At 41.3% G+C, this 17660-nt stretch overlaps 1 protein-coding gene across 1 annotated transcript in view; it reads right to left on the bottom strand.

Annotated features, from left to right (window-relative positions):
* Positions 1-11313, bottom strand: part of LOC106589293 (TANK-binding kinase 1-binding protein 1) — a 112535-nt gene extending 101222 nt beyond the window's left edge. Inside the window, exon 1 of the mRNA XM_014179075.2 lies at positions 10631-11313. The gene's annotated coding sequence lies outside the window, so the exon portion shown is untranslated. The remainder of the gene's footprint in view (positions 1-10630) is intronic.
* Positions 11314-17660: the final 6347 nt, after the last annotated feature.

The following is a 17660-nucleotide window of genomic DNA, read 5'->3' on the forward strand; positions in this document are numbered from 1 at the left end:
GCCAATCAGTTGTGTTGTGACAAGGTAGGGGGGTATACAGAAGATATTTGGTAAAAGACCAAGTCCATATTATGGCAAGAACAGCTTAAAGAAGTGAAGAGAAACAACAGTCCATCTTTACTTTTAGACAAAGTCAGTCAATACAGAACATTTCTAAAACTTTGTACGTTTCTTCAAGTGCAGTCGCAAAAACAATCAAGCGCTATGATGAAACTGGCTCTCATGAGGACCGCCACAGGAATGGAAGACCCAGAGTTACCTCTGCTGCAGAAGATACGTTCATTAAGAGTTACCAGCCTCAGAAATTGCAGCCCAAATAAATTCTTCACTGAGTTCACATAACAGACACATCTCAACATCATCTGTTCAATAGAGACTGTGAATCAGACCTTCATGGTCGAATTGCTGCAAAGAAACCATGACTAAAGGACACCAATAATAATAAGAGACTTGCTTGGGCCAAGAAACATGAGCAATGGACATTAGACCGGTGGAAATTTGTCGTTTTGTCTGAAGTGCAAATTGGAGATTTTTGGTTCCAACCGCCGCATCTTTGTGAGATATGGTGTGGGTGAACGGATGATCTCCGCATGTGTGGTTCCCACCGTAAAGCATGAAGGAGAAGAAGGTGTGATGGTGTGGGGGTGCTTTGCTGGTGACACTGTCTGTGATTTATTTAGAATTCATGGCACACTTAAACAGCATGGCTACCACAACATTCTGCAGCGATACGCCATCCCATCTGGTTTGGACTTAGTGGGACTAGCATTTGTTTTTCAACAGAACAATGACCCAATACACCTCCAGGTTGTGTAAGGGCTATTTTACCAAGAAGAAGAGTAATGAAGTGCTGCATCAGAAGACCTGGCCTAAACAATCCCCTGACCTCAACCAAATTGAGATGGTTTGAGATGAGTCGGACTGCAGAGTGAAGGAAAAGTAGCCAACAAGTGCTCAGCATATGTGGGAACTCCTTCAAGACTGTTGGAAAAGCATTCCAGGTGAAGCTGGTCGAGAGAATGACAAGAGTGTGCAAAGCTGTCATCGCGGCAAAGGGTGGCTATTTGAAGAATATCAAATATAACATGTATTTTGATTTGTTTAACACTTTTTTGGTTACTACATGATTCCATATATGTTATTTCATAGTTTTGATGTCTTCACTATTATTCCACAATGTAGAAAATAGCAAAAATAAAGAAAAATTCTTGAATGAGTAGGTGTTCTAAAACTTTTGACTGGTAGTGTAAATTTGTATATGATGGGATGTATAGACATTATGGACAGTATATGGACAAAATATGTTGTATATCTGTAGAATACGTAGGATATAATAGTATATGTACAGCAAAAGTTAAATAACAGACTAGAATTCAGTATATACAGTGTGTTCGGAAAGTATTCAGACCCCTCGACTTTTTCCACATTTTGTTACGTTACAAGCCTTATTCTAAAATGGACTACGAAAATTTAAATTCTCAGCAATCTACACACAATACCCCATATTGACAAAGTTAAAACAGGTTTTTGAAATTTTTGCAAATTAAAAAAGAAAAGCAACTGAAATACCTTATTTACGTAAGTATTCAGACCCTTTGCTATGAGACTCAAAATTGAGCTCAGATGCATCCTGTTTCTATTGATCATCGTTGAGATGTTTCTACAACTTGACTGGAGTCCACCTGTGGTAAATTCAATTGATTGGACATGATTTGAAAAGGCACATACCTGTCAGAGCAAAAACCAAGCCATGAGGTCGAAGGAATTATCTGTAGAGCTCCGAGACAGGATTGTGTCGAAGCACAGATCTGGGGAATGGTACCAAACTATTTCTACAGCATTGAAGATCACCAATAACACAGTGGCCTCTGTCATTCTTAAATGGAAGACGTTTGAAACCACCAAAACTCTTGCTAGAGCTGGCCGCCCGGCCAAACTGAGCAATCAGGGGAGAAGAGCCTTGGTCAGGGAGGTGACCAAGACCTCGATGGTCACTCTGACAGAGCTCTAGAGTTCTTCTGTGGAGATGGGAGAACCTTACAGAAGGACAACCATCTCTGCAGCACTCCACCAATCAGGCCTTTATGGTAGAGTGGCCAGACGGAAGCCACTCCTCAGAAAAAGGCACATGACAGCCTGCTTGGAGTTTGCCAAAAGGCAAAGACTCTCAGACCATGAGAAACAAGATTCTCTGGTCTGATGCAACCAAGGTTAACTCTGTGGCCTGAATGCCAAGCGTCACGTCTGGAGAACCTGGCACCATCCCTACGGTGAAGGATAGTGGTGGCAGCATCGTGCTGTGGGGATGTTTTTCAGCGGCAGGGACTGGGAGACTAGTCAGGATTGAGGCATAGATGAACGGATCAAAGTACAGAGAGATCCTTAATGAAAACCTGCTCCAGAGAGCTCAGGACCTCAGACTGGGGCGAAGGTTCACCTTCAAACAGGACAATGACCCCAAGCACACAGCCAAGAGAACGCAGGAGTGGCTTTGGGACAAGTCTCTGAATGTCCTCGAGTGGCCCAGCCAGAACCCGGACTTGAACCTGATCGATCATCTCTGGAGAGACCTGAAAATAGCTGTGCAGCAATGCTCCCCAGCCAACCTGACAGAGCTTGAGAGGATCTGCAGATAACAATGGGAGAAACTTCGCAAATACAGGTGTACCAAGCTTGTAGCGTCATACCCAAGAATACTCAATGCTGTAATCGCTGCAAAGATGATAGGTTTTACTTGTAACAGTGGGAACGATATCCCCAATGAACTTCATGATGAACTCAGTCATCGTGTCAGTATATATGTCAATGTTATTCTCAGAGGCAACGTATAACATATCCAAGTCCACGTGATCAAAACAATCTTGAAGCATAGATTACAATTGGTCAGACCAACGTTGGACAGTCCTTACTTCGGGTTCTTACTGTTTGAGTTTTTGCCTCTAGGAAGGGAGGCACAGAATGGAGGCGTGATCTGAATCTGTAGATATATTAATAACATTTTCTTAAATTACAATGCATAAATCTTACATATATAACCTTTAATATTATTACATTGTATTGTACTGTATTACACCATATAAACGTATAAACTCTTGGTCAAAATGTGTTTAATCTGTTGTTGTTAGTAATATTGATTAAAACATTTTTTTTTAACAAAAACACTTTTTGTTGATCTGGCCGTGGATCCCCAGCAGTACATCCGCGGACCCCTACTTTAACAACCCCTGGTCTAGCTCTGGTCAAGCTGGTTTGCAAAACCACGCCCATTATTATCATATTTCTCAGCATGCTCTACTGCAGTTTGATTTTGAATAATTATTTGTTTCAATATCTGTGTTTTTGCATGCATGCGTACATGTACATACATTGAGAAAGTATTTGTACTTGAGAAAGTATTTATACCTTATTCCACATTGTTGTGTTACAGCCTGTATTCCAAATTCTAAATTGTTTTTTCCTCTCCCATCTACACACAAATCTCCATAATGGCAAAGTGAAAATTTGTAAAAAATGAAATACAGAAATATCTAATTCACATAAGTATTCATACCCCTGAGTCAATACTTTATAGAAGCACCTTACAGCTGTGAGTCTTTCTGGGTATGTCTCTAAGAGCTTTCCACACCTGGAAACATTTGCCCATTACTATTTTCAATATTCTTCAAACTCTGTCAATTTGGTTGTTGATCATTGCTAGACAATCATTTTCAGGTCTTCAAGTAGATTTAAGTAAAAACTGTAACTCTGCCACTCTGGAACGTTCCTTATCTTCTTGGTAAGCAACTCCAGTGCAGATTTGGCCTTGTGTTTTAGGTTATTGTCCTGCTGAAAGGTGAATTCATCTCCCAGTGTCTGGTGGAAGACAGACTGAATCTAGGACTGAGCCTGTGCTTAGGTCCATTCTGTTTCTTTTTTTATCCTGAAAAACTCCCCAGTCAAGCATCCCCACAACATGATGCAGCCACTGCTATTCTTGAAAATATGGAGTGAAATACTTAGTAATGTGTTGTATTGGATTTGCCCCAAAAATAACACTTTGTATTCAGGACAAAAAGTGAATTGCTTTGCCATATTTTTTGTAGTATTAGTTTAGTACCTTGTTGCAATCAGGATGCATGTTGTGGAATATTTTTTATTCTGTACAGGCTTCCTTCTTTTCATTCTGTCAATTAGGTTAGCATTGTGGAGCAGTGTTGGGAAGTAACTCGTTAGGTTACAACGTTACTGTAATTAAAAGTAAATCGTTACATTACTGAGGAAAATAACTCTTTAGTTGTTACATTACTTTTGCGTGTGTTGGTCATTGTTATGTGCTGTAGAGGGCGTACACTACCTTAGAATGGCTTGCCTACTTAGTACTCACGATTGGCCTCACGGTGAAAATCCTTGACTGGTTCAGCAGAACTACAAAGGCTGTGTACAAACACATAGTTTCAACAGCTGTCCAGGTGACTGGTCTCAGACGTTCCCGCATGTGAAGAAGCCGCATATGGAGATCCTGGGCTGGCGAGGTTACATGTGGTCTGCGGTTGTGAGGCCGTTTGGACATACTGCCAAACTCTCTAAAACGAGGCGGCTTATGGTAGAGAAATGAACAATCAATTCTCTGGCAACAGCTCTGGTGGACATTCCTGCAGTCAGCATGCCAATTGCACACTCCCTCAAAGCATTACTTTATAATGTATAGTTGGACTTATTGCACTCGTTACTGAAATGGTTGTTCCAGTTTAGATGGTTTAGGTACCTATTTATTCATCTTTCTAACCCTGGCAGTCATTCTGAATGCAGATTGTGGGTGAATAAAATGTCCAATTGTTGGATATCCCCACTCAGGCTGGATTCCAATAGTAATTAGACATCACTTTGCAAGCCAGCATAATGTTACTTCAAATCAAATCACTTGATGCTGGTTTTGCTGGTGACCAACAATTCTGGTACACTTGTGACCAGTCTCCAAAACACAGCGAAGGCTGGTCACCAGCAAAAACACAATGATGGCTGGTCGTTAGTGAAAACACAATGAAGGCTGGTCACCAGCGAAAACACAACAAAGGCTGGCCACCAGCAAAAACACAGCAAAGACTGGTCACCAGCGAAAACACAACAAAGGCTGGTCACCAGCGAAAACACAACAGTCTATGCTGGTCTATGCTGTTTCTTTCAGCACGGGGTGATCCCAAATTGACAGCACGCTCTTGGGGAAACAAATTGGCTGGACATTGGCAGATATTTGTTACGCTCATATCAAGCAAAGCATTGTGAAAGCTTTGCAATAGAAACAGGATACCTTGAGCTAACGTCTATGTGTTGCAGTGAAAAGCACAGTAGAACAAACACCCATGGCATGAAATGTGCTAGTTGGTTGGGAATTATTGTGCTCTTGGGAAACAACATTCGGCTGGACACCGACTGGTATTTTATTGTACTCATATTAAGTCAAGCAGCCAGCAACACTGTTGTGTAATCATCCAACAAACACTATTATCGGTCACACTTCAAAAGGCGCCATTGCATTCCAATTTCCCCCAGTGGCTATGCCTGAGGATCTCTTCTGGTTAATTGGATTCTGGTGCTTGTCTTAATGGTTAATGACTAAAAGTTAGTAAGAGAAGCAGAGTATCCACTGTCTCTGGTAGTTGGTAAAGCTCTGTGGAGGAGCTAGCAACGACAATGACCCTTGTTTACCCAATATTCATCGGACAGCAACTGAGTGAGAGAGAATGTTCCTCCTTCCCGCACAACTCGACAGAAGTTATAAAACGTTGATACTGGGTCACCTCGGGTTGTAGTCGGAAACACCGATAAGAAAAGGCCTGTAGAAAGTGTCCAAGCACCTTTACAGATTTGCTAGGTGTGTTGGTATGCAGTACTTTTGAAGGAAGAAGGAATGGGGGAGATCAGTGCCACAACTGCAGGCTCTCTCTCTCTCGCTCTCTCTCTCCTTTCTCTCGCTCTCCTTTAATCACCCCTTGCAACCCTTAAAAGCAGCCCATTAATATTATATCATGTATCATCTCCCTCCTCCCTCATCATCAGCTAAATTTGACAGAGTGTGAGTGGCTTACATAAACTTACAGCAGCATCATTGTTGAATGGGTAAGGCAGAAATGAGAGACACGGAATTCGTTTTATATACATGGGCAGGCTATGCTGAGTCACATTAGTGCCGTTTCTTGGTTGGTAGTCAGCCGTGCTTATGAAGGCATTACACATGTACAGTTAAGCAGAGAGCCCAGAGGTAGAGCAAATTCAGGTCTCAAGTGATGAGGCCATGCAGTGAGATGAATGGCCTCAATATGCTAGTGTGCTAGGCAGTCGTCAGGTATTAGGTGTATTAAAGACACATCACTCAGATCTACTCTATGGTGGTAGGCTTTGCAGCAGTTGATCTCATCTCACTGCAATATGGGTTTAGGGCAGTGTTGGGCAGCCAAGAGGTGACACCTCTAATAATCAAAGTTTTGATTGAAAAGATGAAATAAAAGCCTGCACCTACTGTACACCAAGCATATGAGGGTAAGACTGCCTCCTCCTGGTATTGGGTGTTCCAATTCTAAAGTATTGATTGAAAACTAGTTGCTAGATTGTTAGAATCAGGTGTGTTACTGATTGACTGGTACAAAAGTCTGCACCCACACTGGCCCTCATAGATTGCCTATAAAGTTTGAATTCTAAGGGAAAGAGTTGACTCAGATGATAGGGAAGAGAAGCTGCAATTTCCAGACCAATTAGATTCCAATTGAGCTAGAAATGTGAAGTTTAACGACGAGTCATGCTTAAACCGGCTAATTCAATGTGTTACTCACCCTCAGCGGGCTACCTTTCAGAGAAAAACATTCTTCTATTCAGCACTCTTTGCTGTATGGTGCCAAATTGCTCACTCTCTTTAATCCATGTGCGTCAGCCCTTTGTTACCACTGGAGAGTAAGAACACTTGGTGAAGGTCACACTGCACAATGTAGCGCAAACAGTCTTAATTAATCGACAGAAGCAATCAGCTGCTTGATTGGTAAGGCCTCTGATTATGGGGGACCCATTAAAAGCCAGACAGGACAGACTGCTACTTTGGCCAGAAACTGGAGAGATTTGTGTACTATGGGACCTTTGTTGGGCAACATGGGTCTGGACCAGCAAATGGCCATATCACTTTCACACATGATGAGGTAACTGGTAAATACATGTCCCCATGGTTGTCAGTGGTTTGGAGGTATATCCTTCTCACCAAGGCTCCCTATGGATTCCTTGTTGGTTTTCTGCTTTAGAGTATGATTGTGCTTTGTTTCCCTTAAAGGAAGCAATTAATCCTCAAAATAGACATACTAACAGGTACATCATCTCCACATTATGCATTGTTCATAATGCACCAATAATAACAACTATAATACAGTTCTGCACTCATAATTACAGCTCAAACACAACACTTTACATAAGACATCAGAAACAAGCCGAGATGCTCCCACGATCCAATTTAAGGGTGAGAAAAGCAAAACATGGTTAGCTGAAAAAACAAAGCGAAACACAATAGCCCCGTGAGAGTCTACAGTGGTTACAGTGGCAAGAACAAGTATGTGAACCCTTTGGAATTACCTGGATTTCTGCATACATTTTTCATCAAATTTGATCTGATTTTCATCTAAGTCGCAACAATAGACAAACATAGCGTGCTTAAACTAATAGCACACAAATTATTGTATTTTTCTTGTCTATATTGAATACATCATTTAAACATTCACAGTGTAAGTTGGAAAAACTATGTGAACTCCTTGACCTTCATAAAGCTGGAAAGGGTTACAAAAGTATCTCTAAAAGCCTTGATGTTCATCAATCCACAGTAAGACAAAATGTCTATAAATGGAAAAAGTTCAGCACTGTTGCTACTCTCCCTAGGAATGGCGGTCCTGCAAAGGTGACTGCAAGAGCACATCACAGAATGCTCAATGAGGTTAAGAAGAATCCTAGAGTGTCAGCTAAAGATTTACAGAAATCTCTGGAACAGGCTAATATCTCTGTTGACGAGTCTACAATACGTAAAAACACTAAACAAGAATGGTGTTCATGGGAGGACACCACGAAAGAAGCCACTGCTGTCCAAAAAAACATTGCTGACCGTCTGAAGTTTTCAAAAGTGCACCTGGATGTTCCACAGCGCTACTGGCAAAATATTCTGTGGACAGATGAAACTACAGTTGATTTGTTTGGAAGGAACACACAACACTATGTGTGGAGAAAAAAAGGCTCCGCACACCAACATCAAAACCTCATCCCCAGTGTAAAGTATGGTGGAGGGAGCATCATGGTTTGGGGTTGCTTTGCTGCCTCAGGGCCTGGACAGTTTGCTATCATTGATGAAAAAATGAATTCCCAAGTTTATCAAGACATTTTGCAGGAGAATGTAAGGCTATCTGTCTGCCAATTGAAGCTCAACAGAAGTTGGGTGATGTAACAGGACAATGACCCAAAATACAGAAGTAAATCAACAACAGAATGGCTTCAACAGAAGAAAATACGCCTTCTGTAGTGGCCCAGTCAGAGTCCTGACCTCAACCCGATTGAGATGCTGTGGCATGACCTCAAGAGAGCAGTTCACACCAGACATCCCAAGAATATTGCTGAACTGAAACAGTTTTGTAAAGAGGAATGGTCCAAAATTCCTGACCGTTGTGCAGATCTGATCCGCAACTATAGAAAATGTTTGGCTGAGGTTATTGCTGCCAAAGGAGAGTCAACCAGTTATTAAATCCAAGGATTAACATACTTTTCCCACCCTGCACTGTGAATGTTTACACGGTGTGTTCAATAAAGACATGTTATTAGTTTATGCAGACTGTGTTTGTCTATTGTTGTGACCTAGATGAAGATCAGATCAAATGTTATGACCAATTTATGCAGAAATCCAGGCATTTGCAAAGGGTTCAACTACTTTTTTTTGCCACTGTATGTGATTGGCGATTAGCAGGTAGGCTAACACACACAGTGAACACACACTTAAATGAGCCCCTGCACACAGACAGACAGGCCCTGGCGGGGCCAGCGGAGAGCCGCGCTGCAAATGAAGTGCACAGTAATCAAGTCAGGCTCTGGCCCAGAACACCACTGATAACACAAGGGCCTGCAGGGAAACAGGCTAGGTGGTGGTGGTTGGAGTGGTGGGGGGTCATTCTACAGTACCACCTCCCTCCTCTCAGTGCCACAGGTTATCAGATTCTTATTAACAGTCTAATTGAATGAGCGTTTAATCGTTCACTGTTGAGCCACTGACTGCATGGACTAAGAATTATTGACATAGTGAATTGCGAGGCCAGTTTAAAAGCATGAGATGAGATGCATGCCCTTCAGCTAGTAAGCTTGGATCAAAGATGTATTTTTCCATCTCTCTGATGGAGATCTGGGGGAGATCTTACACAACTCTCCACCAGGGTAGAAGATCAGTTAGATAGAGACATAATTTAAGTAAAATGCCTTTGGCTTTGACAGCGCTATTTTTGATATTTCTGAAATGTGTGAATTAGGCAAATGTTTCCATCACAGCACTGTATTTTTTGCCTACTTAAATTCTGCTTTTAAAGGACATATTCTGTAAGTCTGGCAGGAAGTCTGTCATTCCCATTTGCTATACATGACTACTAATTCACAAGGACCCTGGCTGTCAGAGAACCCCAAACCACAACCTAAAACACAATCAATCAACAGTTGAAATAAACTCCACAAACCTTTTCTCTCTCTTCTCAAACCAAAAGTCCTATTTAAACTCGTCAATTCATGTATTATGATAATTAAGTATTTCAGCACCAAGGTGCTGTCCTCTTCATTGCAATTGTAGAGACACTGCAGCCCACTCTCCAGTCCACTCCATAACAGTCTACTGGACAAGAAGTCCTTTATCCTCTCAAGGCAACCTCTGATTCCCCTAAATCTCTAGTGCCTACAGTACTTTAATTGAATTTGTTATCAAGCTAGTCACTTCACACAGGCTTCCTCAATGACTGACACCAGAAAGACCCAAACGTCATGCATCATCCCTGTAAGAGACTGTAATTGTATTTCGTCTTTAGAGAAATGGTACAGTATATGCCGGTATTACATGCACTATTGAGACTTAAGGCCTATCCATGATTAGAAATGCCTTTAGCTCACCTCAGAATGAACGTCCTTATCTATCCAATTACACCTTGTGTCATGTCACATTCCTCTTTAAGTTCCAGATATTGCTAGCGTGATTTTCCATTCGACTGATTTCATTCCAAGATCACACGGTCTGTTGTAGTTTCACGTCATTATGTTATGGTTGTTCTACAGCCTACCAAACACTTCTGACATAACTGGAGAACGAAAGTCTGTCTACAACAAGATCCAACAAACAGACGCCCCATGCCTATACTGCTGCCCACATAGCCTAAAGGTGCCTTCCTTTCAACAGTGTACAAATGATCAATAAAACACTATCTTCGTGTATTTATTGGTATAGAATTGTCATTAATCTAGCCACCTAAATGAGTGGTCAACGGTTAAATAAACCTGCACGGTTTTGACAATTGAATTGCAAGCTATACCTTTTAGTTTATGTAATCTATATTTGCCTAGAGCAAATTATTTGATCATCTATTCAAAATATTGTCTGAGCATCCCTCACCTACGTGGCGCTTGAAGTTGGGCGATTTCTGTGGCCAGGATCAGACGATAACTCCTTCCATTTGAGGTGGTGATGATGTTGTCAAAGCACGCGCGTCTCCTTTAAGATGCATCAGCTTTGTTCAAGAACACTGCTAATTTATGGTGTGTTCATTAGCAGCTGACGATTAATCAATATTTGACCCATGTGTTACGAAGTCTACTAACAAAAAATATGCATGGGAAATATTGTGTTTTTTTTCTGTGGTCATTTGTAGTCCAATCTGTAGGATCACGGGTATACACGGAGCGCGCAGCTTCTTTCACATTCCCAACCTTGTCTGCCTATGTGTCTCCATGCACTCACATCAAAGGCTATGGAATACTCTAGTATCACTGTATGATACATCTAATCTACTGATAATACATGGTAATAAAAAAGCCGACCCCATTCTCACACGCTCCCTTTGATCGATCTAGAGATGCCATTGCTCAAGAGGGGCAGTACACCCAAAAAAGCGCAAGGTTGCGGCGAGTCCCAATGTCCGTTGATAGTAGCCAGTGTACTTCTGTTCTCTCCTTCCACAGTTCTGTAACTGCTGCTATAATTGGAGATCAAACACTTTGTTCTCGATTGGGGTGGATTCTTGAAGCGGCAATAGGAGCTTCATATGGCTCCAACACGCAGCAGCAGCACATGTAGTCCAGCGCATAATAACCAAATATGCTGAGATCGTTCGACTTTATGATACAAGTATCAAACTTGGTACACTAATACTAGATACCTTAAGGAACATTCTAAAGATTGTAACCTTTATTTAACTAGGCAAGTCAGTTAAGAACAATATCTTGTTTACAATGATGATTTCTAAAATGGACACAAAACAGAATATCATATTAAATATCATTGCAATGATAGACTTCATGGAACACCCATATACTTTTTTGAGTGTTTACATGTAAACTATTGGAACTAGCCGTTTAATGTGTTTTTAAAACAGTAAGTTTGCACACGTTTTCATCACTTTTCTACTAAAATGTTAAAGGATAAGTATATATGGCATCTTTGGGCCATTTTATTATTTATGGAGATATGGCCATGTGAACTATGTCCAATACGCCCCAAGTAGCTGGTTGGTGGCTGTACAAAAGCCCTCAGAGTGGAGCAGCATACTACTAAGATGAACTTGATCAACCAAGTTGATTTTACCCATTGTCTCTCTCTCAATACAACACACTTGTCACTAATTATCAGAACTGCCTGGTAATTGGTTGATGATGTAACTGGAAACACTTATCCTGTTAGGGCTAGGGGGCAGTATTTACATGGCCGGATAAAAAACGTACCCGATTTAATCTGGTTATTACTACTGCCCAGAAACTAGAATATGCAAATAATTATTGGCTTTGGATAGAAAACACCCTAAAGTTTCTAAAACTGTTTGAATGGTGTCTGTGAGTATAACAGAACTCATATGGCAGGCAAAAACCTGAGAAGATTCTGTACAGGAAGTACCCTCTCCGACCATTCCTTGGGCTTCTTGGCTCCGTTTATTGAAAACTTAGGATCTTTGCTGTAACGTGACACTTCCTACGGCTCCCATAGGCTCTCAGAACCCGGGAAAAAGCTGAATGATGTAATTCCAGCCCCTGGCTGAAAAACATTAGCGCCTTTGGTAAGTGGTCTATCAGAGGACCATCAGACTGAGGCGCATGCACGGGGCGACACCATATTTTTATTTTCTCTCTCTTTGTACTAAAACACGATTTCCCGGTTGGAATATTATCACTTTTTTACGAGAAAAATCGCATAAAAATTGATTTTAAACAGCGGTTGACATGCTTCGAAGTACGGTAATGGAATATTTAGAATTTTTTTGTCACGAAACGCATCGGGCGCGTCACCCTTCTTTACCCTTTCGGATAGTGTCTTGAACGCACAAACAAAACGCCGCTATTTGGATATAACAATGGATTATTTTGAACCAAACCAACATTTGTTATTGAAGTAGAAGTCCTGGGAGTGCATTCTGACGAAGAACAGCAAAGGTAATAACATTTTTCTTACAGTAAATCTGACTTTGGTGAGGCCTAAACTTGTTGGGTGTCTAAATAGCTAGCCCTGTGATGCCGGGCTATCTACTTAGAATATTGCAAAATGTGCTTTCACCGAAAAGCTATTTTAAAATCGGACATAGCGAGTGCATAAAGGAGTTCTGTATCTATAATTCTTAAAATAATTGTTATGTTTTTTGTAAACGTTTATCGTGAGTAATTTAGTAAATTCACCGGAAGTTTCGGTGGGTATGCTAGTTCTGAACATCACATGCTAATGTAAAAAGCTGGTTTTTGATATAAATATGAACTTGATTGAACAAAACATGCATGTATTGTATAACATCATGTCCTAGGAGTGTTATCTGATGAAGATCATCAAAGGTTAGTGCTGCATTTAGCTGTGGTTTTGGTTTTTGTGACATTATATGCTAGCTTGAAAAATGGGTGTCTGATTATTTCTGGCTGGGTACTCTCCTGACATAATCTAATGTTTTGCTTTCGTTGTAAAGCCTTTTTGAAATCGGACAATGTGGTAAGATAAAGGGGAGTCTTGTCTTTAAAATGGTGTAAAATTGTCATATGTTTGAAAAATTGAAGTTTTTGGATTTTTGAGGACTTTGTAATTCGCGCCACGCCCTATCATTGGATATTGGAGCGGTGTTCCACTAGCAGAACATCTAGATGTAAGAGGTTAACCTGCACCGCTTGGAAACAGTTTTTGTTCTCCTGCGTCTGACTTCTCTGCCGCCAGTACGCACTCCTTACAGTCCCACAGTTGACAGTGCATGTCAGAGCATGCTGTGGGGCTGTTTTTCAGCAGCAGGGACTGGGAGACTAGGTAGGCTTGAGTGAAAGATGAACAGAGTAAAGTACAGAGAGCTCCGGAGCTCTCAGGCCCTCAGACTGGGGTGATGGTTCACCTTCCAACAAGACAACAACTCTAAGCACACAGCCAAGACAACGCAGGAGTGGCTTCGGGACATGTAACTGAATGTCCTTCAGTGGCCCGGCCAGAGCCCGGACTTGAACCCTATCGAACAGCTCTGGAGAGACATGAAAATAGCTGTGCAGCGACGCTCCCCATCCAACATGACAGAGCTTGAGAAGATCTGCAGATAGTAATGGGAGAAACTCCCCAAATACAGATGTGCCAACCTTGTATCGTCATACCCAAGAAGACTTGAGGCTGTAATCGCTGCTAAAGTTGCTTCAACAACGTACTGAGTAAAGGGTTTGCATACTTATGTAAATGTTATATTTATTTGTAATTTATTATAAATTTGCACACTTTTTTTAACCTGTTTTTGCTTTGTCATTATGGGTTATTGTGTGTAGATTGATGAGGGGGAAAAAAACAATTTAATCCATTTTAGAATAAGGCTGTAATGTAACATTATGTGGAAAAGGTGAAGGGGTCTGAATACTTTCCGAATGATGTTGGGGGGGTGCTGGAGATGATGAATATGAAGTTGAATATTATTTGAGATGCAGTATATTGGTTTAATAGACCCATCCTTATCACCTTTTATGTTACACAACCTGCTAATGCCTCTGCCTTTTTGCAGAACCACACAAATCCAACCACAAGTCCTTAATAAATACACTATATATACAAAAGTATTTGGACCCCCTTTCAAATTAGTGGACACCGCTATTTCATCCACAGCTGTTGCGGACAGGTGTATAAAATCGAGCATACAGCCATGCAATCTCCATAGACAGACATTGGCAGTAGAATGGCCTTACTGTAGCACTCAGTGACATTCAAAGTGCCACCATCATAGGATGCCACCATTCCAACAAGTTAGTTCGTATAATGTTTGATCTGCTAGAGCTGCCCTGGTCAACTGTAAGTGCTGTAATTGGGAAGTGGAAATGTCTAGGGGCAACGAGTGCTGAAGCGCGTAAAAATCGTCTGTCCTCGGTTGCAACACTCACTACCGAGTTCCACACTGCCTCTGGAAGCAACGTCAGCACAAGAACTGTTCGTTAGGAGCTTCATGAAATGGGTTTCCATGACCGAGAAGCTGCGCACAAGCTTAAGATCACCATGCGCATGTGTAAAGCTTGCTGCCATTGAATTTTAGAGCAGTGGAAACCCGTTTTCTGGAGTGATGACTCACGCTTCACCATCTGGCAGTCCGACGGATGAATCTCAGTTTGGCGGATGCCAGGAGAATGGTACCTGCTCGAATGCATAGTGCCAACTGTAAAGTTTGGAGGAGGAATAATTGTGTGGGCCTCTTTTTCATGGTTTGGGCTAGGCAGCTTAGTTCCAGTGAAGGGAAATCTTAACGCTACAGCATACAATGACATTCTAGATGATCCTGTGACAACGGTTTGTGGAAGGCCCTTTCCTGTTTCAGCATGACAATGCCACTGTGCACAAAGCAAGGTCCATAGAGAAATAGTTTGTCGGACCTCCCAAGTGGCACAGCGGTCTAAAGCACTGCATCGCAGTATTGAGGCATCACTACAAACTGGGGTTCGATCTCAGGCTGTGTCACAATCAGCCATGACCGGGAGTCCCACAGGGCGGCGCACAATTGGCCCAGCGTCGTCTGGGTTAGGGGAGGGTTTGGCCTGGGCTCTTTTATTGGCTCATCACCCTCTAGCTAGTCCTTGTGGTGGGTTTTGGAATGAGATGTTCGACAAGTAGGTGTCCACATACTTTTGGTCATGTAGTGTATGTGAACTTTGGAACTGTCTCTGTCATCTGCTTATTGGAAACGACTGCAAGGTGGGAAATTGCCAAAAAATACTTTTTTAGACATGCCCTAGCTGTGTGTGAAATTTGATGGCTCTATCACAAAGTCCAAAAAGTTTTCACGCAGTCAAAATGACCTCAATCTGGACCCCATGAAGGTCTTAAGAGTTTTTCATGATGATAATTATTGTTTATATTATCTGTGGGGATGATTTATTGGGTAGATAACATTATAAAGTCATTGTTATATTGTTTAGATTGATTTTACCAGATTTTCTTCAAACAGGGAATCCAGATGGCAAATATATTATTAAAATGGCTGCTCGGGTTGACTGACAGGCTTCCCAGACTGTCTCCAATCTTTAAAATGTTCCTTAAGGTATCTAGCGTTAGTGTACCAAGTTTGGTACTTGTATCATAAAATGGAACAATTATTTCACCTATCTGCTGGACTAATCACCTCTCTCAATCACTCAGCTCTCAACACTTAATTTGCATCATCTATTATAAGAAAACTACACTAGTATACCAAACAATAGGAACACCTTCCTACTATTAAATTGCACCCCCTTAATCTGTAAAAATAAAATGTATATTTCAGATGATTATATACAGTATTTTACTCCTTGGTCTATTCCAATAATCCAATATCTTGCTATTCACATATTTCAAAATACCATTATTTTAGTAGCTCATTGCTGCTGTCATCTGCAGAAGTTTATTTGGATAAGTTGATCATGAAAACCAACAGCCGTTAGTCATCTGACTCACAAGAGACCAGTGCTGTCTGGGCCGTAGCCTAGAAATTGCAATGAGCAAAATAACAGATGCATTAAAAAACGATCTGGTCAGGCTTATTGTAAATTGATAATGTTTTGGTTGTGGTCTCAGGTGTGCTCGTGTGTATCCTCATCAACAGTAGTCTCTCTCTCTCTCTCTCTCTCTCTCTCTCTCTCTCTCTCTCTCTCTCACACACACACACACACAACTACAGTCTTTCATTCTCTCTCTCTTTCACAAACACACACACATGGCCACAGTCTTTCTGTCTCTGTCGCTCTCTCACACGGCCACAGTCTCTCTCTCTCTCTCTCTCTCTCTCTCTCTCTCTCTCTCTCTCTCTCTCTCATTTGTACCCCCATCCCCCCAAAACAACAAGCAAAAAACGTATATGACAATGACCACTGACAGACAGCAGATTCTGTACTGTTGTTCACCTTCCTAATTACACTTATGAATTGTTCACAAGTAGCACTTCAACGATGCACTCTGTTTAGGGCATAGCACAACATGATGTTGGCATGTCAGTAATGCCCTCTAAAGGTGAATGTTGGAGCGGTCCCCCACACAGCCTCATCCATCCACAATGCAACAGGAACTGATTGATCTCATTAAGTGGCTAAGTGGTGCTTTGGTCCATTTGGAGTAGTGGTTGTTCAGTTGTGCTAAGTAGGCCATCAGCTCCTCCAGTCAGGGGTCACTAAACGACCTGTTATTTACAATGGGGACTGCAGCCTGGAATGCAGCCAGGACTATTTTAATTGTACCTTTATTTAACTAGGCAAGTCAGTTAAGAACAAATTCTTATTTTACAATGACGGCCTACCCTGGCCAAACCCTGAATTGCTATGCAAGAATATATTAGCCGTTAGGTACTAGTAATTACATCGTTACTCATAAGAGCAAGGGTTGTAGATTAGAACATAAAGCTGGATGATGTTCTTATGATCACCACATGGGGGTGTATAATCATAAGGGGAAGTGCTTTACATGGCCTTTTCACGAGTGACATACTACATTTTTAACAACACAACAGATTAAACTGTATTTAGGCATTGACCATGAGTTAGTAAACTGCTGCCAAAATGAATACAGAAAAGTTCTACAGGCATAGGTGTAGCAGAATAATTTCACCAGCCGTGACTTGGCTGGATCTCCTGCACCATTCATAGTTATTGAATCACACTCAAGCATGTATGTTTTCCAAACGTAGCTATCTAGATAGTCATTTGATTTGTCTCAAAGTTAAGTTAAAGCTGCGCAGTCCTTCAAAAGTTGTTGATTCATCTCTATTAGTCTTTTATTGTGCCTAGACCCATGTCTTCTATCCTCTGAGTGAGTTACTCTATGAATATTTCAACAAGTGTGTATAGTTAGGCAGTTGATTCTCTTTACAAAACAGTTATAACAATGTTACAATCATCAGTATTTCAACAAGTGCATATAGCTAGTTAGGCAGTTTATTTTTTTTATCAGTGGCGACCCGTCATTCAGGATTTTGATCCCC

Source organism: Salmo salar, chromosome ssa28, assembly GCF_905237065.1.
Source record: "Salmo salar chromosome ssa28, Ssal_v3.1, whole genome shotgun sequence".
Classification (NCBI taxonomy): Eukaryota; Metazoa; Chordata; class Actinopteri; order Salmoniformes; family Salmonidae; genus Salmo; species Salmo salar.